Below are 8,364 nucleotides of genomic sequence, written 5' to 3'. Positions count from 1 at the left end.
CCAATGGCACCACTAGAATAGAATCAATCAACCTCTAAATAAACTTGGGGCTTGAACATTAGTATTTTTTTATCGTGTCAACTGTTTTTTTCAAACAAGTCTATATTGTATTATAATACAGATAAAAAGGACAAAAGATAAATTATATAGTTTTATGAATATAAGTAACGCAGCATGGTACAATTCTTTTAAACACAACATTAAACCAGTTCCTTAACAACTTTTAAGCATTTATAACGTTTTCTTACACTAATATTTTTAAAAAAAATTACACTATAAAAACGAGCATTCTATTCATTATAACTTCAATATCATATTTAATAGTTTTCTTTTTAATTAGACAGAAATACAAATTTTGTCTTTAAAAGATAGCAGATTTATGGATTAGATCCTTTAAAAACTTTACTTTCAGCCATTGTCCTTTATATGCCAACTTTCCTTAATTTTTGTTCTTTACAATAACGAACGTTAAGCTTTTCCGTTAAATCACCTCATGTGTACTGCACATGAGGGCATCTTAGTCCTTTTACCTACTCATAAATTTATGATTAAAAATAAATTAAAAAAAGTAGTGTCTATATTCACCTTCATAGCATATCTCTAGTTTAGCATTAAACATATGTATTAGTGAGATATGTAAGCATCTGATATAATCATAGAGGATATCCAACAATAGAAACAAGATTTTTCCTAGAAATTAAAATGGGGTATAATCCTCTTCTTAATCAATAAAAATAAAACTACACCTAACTTATATTTACATCTCCTCAATGGTAATCTCACTAGTCAAAAGAAATCAAACGATGCCGCCGTTGCCGTCGTCGCCTTTTGCTGCGGTAACACCGGCGGTGTCACCGACCGGATAAGCGCAAACTTCAACCCATTAAAAAACGGGTGGGTCTTAATATCCGCCGCCCCACGTTTCGACCCGAACCGGCTTTCGGGGTCCTTATCTAGCAACTTTGTTATCAAGTCACGCGCTTGCGTTTCCCGCGAAGAGTTTGGCGAAACCGTTGGAAACCTTAGCGGCTTTTTTACAATGTTACGCAATGTAGCCTCATTCGTGACACCCGCAAACGGCGTGCACCCGTACACCATTTCGTAAACAAATATCCCAAGGGCCCACCAGTCAACGGCATTGCCGTGTGACCGCCCGGAGGCGACTTCCGGAGCGACGTACTCATGAGTTCCGACGAACGAGCACGACCTCGCGGTCACGGGCTCTGCCACGAACAACCGTTTCGCGGCGGAGAATGATTGGATTTTTTTAGATCTAAAAAGTTGACTCGGGAGACACGAAAAGTGACCTGAGGGCTGACGTGGCACCGTCACAGCAGGTGAGACGGAAGTTAAATCCGGTGACGGAGAAAATGAATCAGCAATGGATTGAGATTGGGATTGGACGGCTGGGATGGCGTCAGAGCATAACGATAGGTCAAAATCAGTGAGCATGATATGACCGTCTGATCTGACCAACACGTTTTCAGGCTTTAAATCTCGGTAGATGATACCAAGCATGTGCAGATACTCTAAAGCTACCAATACCTCAGCTGCATAAAACCTGGATGCATCAACATACACAAAAACAATATCAAAAACAAAATCTCTATGAAATAAACTCTGAACTCTCAAATCAGTTTTAGCTCAAATTTTGGTATATTCGATTTGAAAGATAGAAATAAAAAAGGCTCTATTAAAGGCAAATTTGCAGGTACAAAAGTCAAAAAGCCTGATAATTAGTAAATTAGTAAATTCTGTAGCGTCCAAAAGTTGTTTTCAAAATTGATCACAACAAATCAGGAAATTGCGTGTAGAAACAACCAAATACAACAGAAAATTGATTACCAAGGTGTTTGACATTCATTATTTTACATCTTTATTTTTTTTAAAGGGTAAATTTCTTTGTTGGTAGTAGAAACTTGAAACCAATACGTTAGTGTTTGTCTCTACCATTAGGCCAACACCCAATGGCATAAGTTATGAGTTAAAAGTTGTAAATTATGACTTATACACCTAATAAACATAATTTTCTCAAACATCTTCTTATAAGGAGATAAAATAAGAATCCCATTTTATTTGCTTTTTAAAAAGTAAAAATTTTTTGGTAAAATTTTATCCTAAAGCTCCAATTAAAGTTTTGATTTATGCTCTCAAAAAACATTATTTTCTTAAACATCTAGATAAAGGGGTCTGGGATTGCTTATTTTCACTAACTTATAACTTATTAACTTTTTGAAAATTAATAAGGTGTTTAAAATTGCTTATATTATGATGAGTTGTAACATCCAGGAAAATTTTCATAGGTTATGATGTTGTAACTTATTAACTTAATAAAAAATTATAACTGAGTTAAGAAATCCCAGCTTATTTACTTTTTAAAAAATAAAAACCGTTTGATAAAATTTTAAAGCCTCAAATTAAAGTTTTTCTAACTTATTTTTGATTTTCAAAAAGCAAATAAGAAATAGTGTAACTAATACCTAGCCGCGGAGAGAGAAAACCGTTTACGCGGCTGCAAATGCCGCAAGGAATGCAAATCTCCACCCGAACAATACTCCATAACAACACAGGAGAAATGCGAAGCTTCAAACTGCGCATACAAGGACGGCAAAAACGGATGATCAAGCATGTTCAAAATCTTCTTCTCCGTAGCCGCTCTTTGCACCTTCTTCTTCAAGGCCAAGACGTCCTTGTCCACCACCTTCATAGCATAATAACACCTTCTTTTCTCAGCATCTTCATTTCGCAACCTGCATAAATAAACCTTCCCTATGTCACCGCTTCCGATCTGTCGGACGAGAGTGAAATCCCTGAAGCTCAAACCGTTTCCGCCGTCGGTGTTAATTCCTTCACTACCGGTTCGTTTAAGCACCATTGACCTAATCGCCTGCCACGACGATTCCGACGACCGGTGCGGCTTCACCGCCATACTCTCCGGCGAGTACATAGGTCGAGTGTCTACCACGTCGAAGGATAACCGGCTGAAGCTGGTGCAGCTGTCGCTGCTCATTGAACTCTGGCTACAGCCTTCCGGTTGGTCCTTTGGAAGCTCTAACATTATTGAATAGGACTCAATAATAAATGATTACAAATATATAGAGATGAGATTATTGTGGCATTGGAGTGGGATGATGGCAGAAGGTTGTTGGGGTGTAGTTAAGACGACGTCGTACGGAGAGGGGAGAATGAGATAATTTGGTTGATGGGGTGAGAGATGGGGTGGTGTTTATGTAGTAGGGGTGATTAAGGTGGCACGTGAGGGGGAACAGGAGTCGCACGTGCTGAAGGGGGGGGATTAGTGACGTAGGAGGAGGCTTCGTGGCACGTGAGTGAGACTGTGAGCATGAGATGAGAAGATTGTTGCTTCTGTTTCCTTCTCTCTTAGTAGTCTATTGGGGCTACTATGGTAAAGGTATCAGATATTTACAGGATCGTATATGTTTCCCATAAGCTTTTAATTTTAAATATAAATAATTTTACTTTTCAGTATTTAGTAGATAATATTTAAATAAGCCGGGGGGGGGGGGGGGGGGAGGGGTGTTTTCGGAGTCTTCAGGTTTAGGTTCGGTTTAGTCGGGTTGCTTGATAGCCAATGAGGAAGTTTGAGCTAAGTTATATGGGTGACTGAAGTCATGATGGATGATTAGGCTTAATACTTATAAAAGTTTTCTAATTAAATCATGAAAATTTACACCACGAAACGGGGTGACCGGGAACACCCTTGTCCTCTCATAAGTTGCCCCCCCTACGGGCAACATGTTGGCAACATTGATGGCGGCACCTTGGGTCAGAGAATTGAGCAGCTTGAAATTTTAGGTTCATGAAACCGATTGTGATTTGTGAGGTTGGGTTTTGGCTTCATCAATCCCTTTGGCTTACCCTTGGCCTCCTAGCATAATTGTAAATAAATGCTTATGTGGAACTCGGGTAGGTTGGATTTCTCGGCTAGGGTTTTCGGTACGCTGATATAATTTATTTTATTATACTCTATAGCGTGGTTGTTATATCTGATAAGAAAATTATACTATCAAAACATATTATGCACATGTTGCTTTCATGTCATTCGAGTTGGTCACTAGAGCTTTGGCCATGGGACACAAATAAACATTGATTAGATGTTTAAGTTTAATTGTTTAAATTTACATATGAAGCAAAGTACAACATCTAGATCGACAAATCACAAATGTAAGATTACAAATAATTCATATGTGATTGAAAGATACATACAACGTAATGTACCTCAACCTAACACGAGAATGACGTGCCTTTTGAGATTTGGGTAATTTAGTATACAAGCATAATAGTCTGGATCAAGATGCCTATAACTAGGAATATCGAATCTAGCATCTTAATGAAGTTACGTTTTTCATTCTTAAGGCTGCAGGGTGTGGGGGGCTCTAATGGGGGCTCCAGTGGGGGCTCCAGCCAATAATATTATGACGTGTGGCAGAGAGAGAAACTGGATAAGGGGGGTTTTGGAGCCCCCGTTGGAGCCCCTGGCCCTGGTGTGGAGGGGCTCCAGCGAATTTTTTTTTATTTTTTATAAATGTATTAAAAAAACGTATTATTAAAAAAACTCATAAATTATTTAAAAAAACACACATTAATTAAAAAAACACATTAATATCTAAAAATATAATAAAAATTAAAGTACTAAAAAAAACATTATTCTTATTCTTCGGCTTGGTCTTCTTTGATCAACCTCTTTCGGATACGTTCCTTTTGCTTTTCCATCAGCATTTGATCGACCGGATTTAGGTTACTGAAGTCTCTTGTAAGGAAGTCCAAATCTCTCATTCGACTTTTTTCCTTTTTGTTATTAGAGACCACCTCCATGGTTTTGTTGAATTTATTGAGGGATTCAACAAGATCGACGATGTTTACGGCTCCCCCCTCAGCCGGTTTTTTCCCCTTGGCGTCCCTTCCCAATGGCCGCCTCCTCGGCGGTGAAGACGTTTCCTCCCCCGCAATGTTTAGGTCGAATCCAACGCGGCAATCCGACCCGGCGGAAGTACTATACGCTCCAGACGAACTAGTTTTAGTCCGTTTCGGCCCTACTTCCGCATCAAGGTCCGGCGCCACCAGCTCAACCCACTTGGAACACCTTTTCAACCTCTCCCACAACTTTAAATTGTAACACCCCGACCAAAGGCGGATTATACATCGGGGCGCCACATATTGCTTCATTACTCGCGACACTATTGGTGTCAATATTTATTAATACACATTTTATCGCGCACGCGCAGCGGGGAAAATAAAGAACATAAATCAAACATAAATCAATATATTATAAATTATAACATTCAAACAACATTAACTTGTCTTGATACATTTTAATTCTAGGTCCAAAAGTAAAAACGTCCTACGTGTCCACAAGCTCCAAAACAGCTACTGCAAACCTGAACATGTGTTAAAATAAACGTCAAACACTTGCGTGTTGGTGAGAAATCAAGTTTAATAGATAATCATAGATAATCACAGTAAATCTGCGCGCAACACGTGTATGTCTAGAGTTTAACAAGGGTGTAATCAGATTGTGATCAAGCCTAAGATAGTTCATAGATCATAGTTCAATCCATGCTCCCAATTGAGCATAAAAACGAGAAAACATATGTGCAAGTGTAAACAAAGAAAACCGTAAACGATAGGTCTCCCGTGTTCAACTAATGGTACCAACGGAACTGCGGAATAGGCCGAACAAAGCGGTTAATGATACACACATACAAATAAACAGCCAAGTAAACGTCCTCAACACATGGGATACTGCGCGACTAAAGCTCATAAACAAGTTTAAGACTCTAAGTTTGTATGAACACATGAACATCCCAAAACATTAAAAGCAAAAAGGGATTAGGTACGAGATTACTCACTTGATAAACGATGCGGTGAAAGATATGCAAGAATCAACTCTTAAACAAGCAAAGTTAACCTATAATTAAGATTATTGTTTTAACGATTGGTTTTAAGTCTTGATTATAAGTTAGCATAATTAATAAGTAAATTATTATATATATTACCGGAAAAGCAGGAAGAACAAGGAGGAAGACGGAGGCAGAGAGGAAGACAGCAGAGAGAGCAAGGAGCAAGAAAGCAGGAGAGATTAAGTGTTTTGTGTGTGATGTGTTATGAAATATTATTATTATTTATAGAAAAACCCTAGGAGACACAATCCCTAGAAAAAGGGGAAAAGATCTCAAAAAGTAAAAGATTCCAAAAGCAAAAGATATGGAAAGATATGGCAGCTGCAGGGGGCAAGATAAAGCTGACAGGGAACAGTAACAGGCATGGGCGGATCAGATAAAGGTACTGGTCAAGCATGGCAAAAGCAGATCTCAAAAGATAATGTCAGTCACTTTATCTGTCAACCAATGGGGTTGGTGCGCATGCTGCGCCGAAAGTAACTTTTCAGACAAAGCAGATTAGGTCAACAGCACAAAAGATAAGACAACACAAAAGCAAACGGCTAGATTTAAACAGAAGAAAACTCGAAGGATTCAGCGCGAGAAGGCTAAGGCGCGAAGGCAGACACAGAAGGTCAAGAGAGCGCGAGCGCGAAGGCAGACAGAACTATCCTTAACGCGTCGCGGAAAGAACTACATTTCTAAGCGCGCCGCGGGAAGAATCACATTTCTTAGCGCGCCGCGGGAGGAACTAAAATTCCTAGCGCGCCGCGGGAAGAACTATAATTCTTCGCGCGTCGAGGGATGAACTACGATTCTTAGCGCGCTGCGAGAAGAACTACAATCCTTAGCGCGTCGCGGGAAGAACTACCGTTCTTAGCGCGCTGCGAGAAGAATTACAATTCTTAGCGCGCTGCGAGAAGAGTTCGTCTCGCGTATCGCTGAAACAGGTGGTCTTCACGCAGGATTCCTTGTAAGGGGTCTGGCGCGTGGAGCTGCGCAGACAACCTTAGGCGGGAAGGAACAAAGGACAAGCACAGAGTTAGAAGAAAAAGAGGGAAACAAGGCGGAAAGAGAGAAGAGGGACGGGACGGCGGAAAGAAAGAGAGAGAAAGAGGCGGGAAGGAAAATATATATTATTACTAAAAGTAAAATATAAGTATAAATATTAAATCATAAAAGAAAGAGATCGGGTCAGAGAAACGGGTACCTGGGTCGGGTCGGATCGGGTCAGATGTCACAGTCTCCCCTACTTTAAGAAATTTCGTCCCGAAATTTATCTCGAAGTAGGTTGCGCAGAGAACAGGTGCGGGTACTTGATCTTCATTTGATCTTCCCTTTCCCATGTAAACTCGGCTCCGCGCTTGGACTCCCAGCGAACTTTCACGATCGGGATACGACTGCGCTTGGTTTGCTTAACCTCGCGATCCATAATCTCAACAGGCTTCTCAACGAAATGCATAGTTTCATCAACTTGAACTTCATCAAGTGGAATGTGAAGGTCCTCGTCAGCTAAACACTTCTTGAGATTGGAAACATGGAACGTTGGATGCACATTACTGAGCGCGAGCGGCAGGTCAAGTCTGTAGGCAACTTTTCCCACACGCGCGAGAATCTTGAATGGACCAACATAACGAGGAGCAAGCTTACCCTTCTTCCCAAAGCGGACAACACCTTTCCAAGGCGACACTTTGAGGAGAACAAGATCACCAACTTGAAATTCGAGAGGCTTCCGCCTACGATCTGCGTAACTCTTCTGTCGGCTTCTGGCAGTCAGCAAATGATCACGGATCTTGGCGATTTTATCGGTTGTCTCTTGAACAAGTTCGGGTCCTGTGATTTGAGTTTCACCCACTTCGCTCCAACAAATCGGGGAGCGGCACTTACGACCGTAAAGTGCTTCAAATGGGGCCATACCAATACTGGAATGATAGCTGTTATTATAAGAGAACTCGATCAAAGGTAGGTGTGAATCCCAATTACCTCCAAAATCAAGAACACAAGATCGGAGCATATCCTCAAGAGTTTGAATAGTTCGCTCAGACTGACCGTCAGTCTGAGGATGATATGCCGTACTCATGTCCAAGCGAGTTCCTAGCGCAGATTGGAGAGATTTCCAAAAGCGAGATATAAAACGGCCATCGCGATCGGATATGATGCTCAAAGGAGTACCATGGCGGCAGACAATTTCCTTGACATAAAGCTGCGCGAGTTGCTCAACACGGTAGTTTTCACGAGTGGGCAGGAAGTGAGCAGACTTAGTCAATCGATCCACTATTACCCAAATGCTATCATGCTTGCTTGCTGTCAAAGGTAACTTGGTAATAAAGTCCATCGCTATACCTTCCCATTTCCACGTAGGAATTTCTGGTTGTTCGAGCAAACCAGATGGGCGTTGGTGTTCAGCTTTCACTTTAGAACAAGTCAGGCATCTAGCTACGAACACAGCAATATCCTTTTTCAT

The 8,364-nt window shown here is 40.6% G+C and overlaps 1 pseudogene across 1 annotated transcript; it reads right to left on the bottom strand.

Moving 5' to 3' along the window:
* Positions 1-707: 707 nt before the first annotated feature.
* On the bottom strand, positions 708-3,058 carry LOC143549706 (protein kinase PINOID pseudogene; annotated as a pseudogene). The gene is made up of 2 exons (XR_013138177.1): positions 2,481-3,058; positions 708-1,561 (listed from the first exon to the last, which is right to left on the bottom strand). The product of XR_013138177.1 is annotated as a protein kinase PINOID pseudogene (transcript).
* Positions 3,059-8,364: the final 5,306 nt, after the last annotated feature.

The sequence above is a fragment of the Bidens hawaiensis genome, unplaced genomic scaffold, assembly GCF_021521415.1.
Source record: "Bidens hawaiensis isolate Kalapana, Puna unplaced genomic scaffold, B.hawaiensis_p1.1 tig00015763_1, whole genome shotgun sequence".
NCBI lineage: Eukaryota > Viridiplantae > Streptophyta > Magnoliopsida > Asterales > Asteraceae > Bidens > Bidens hawaiensis.
This window is presented reverse-complemented; position numbering and strand designations above follow the sequence as displayed.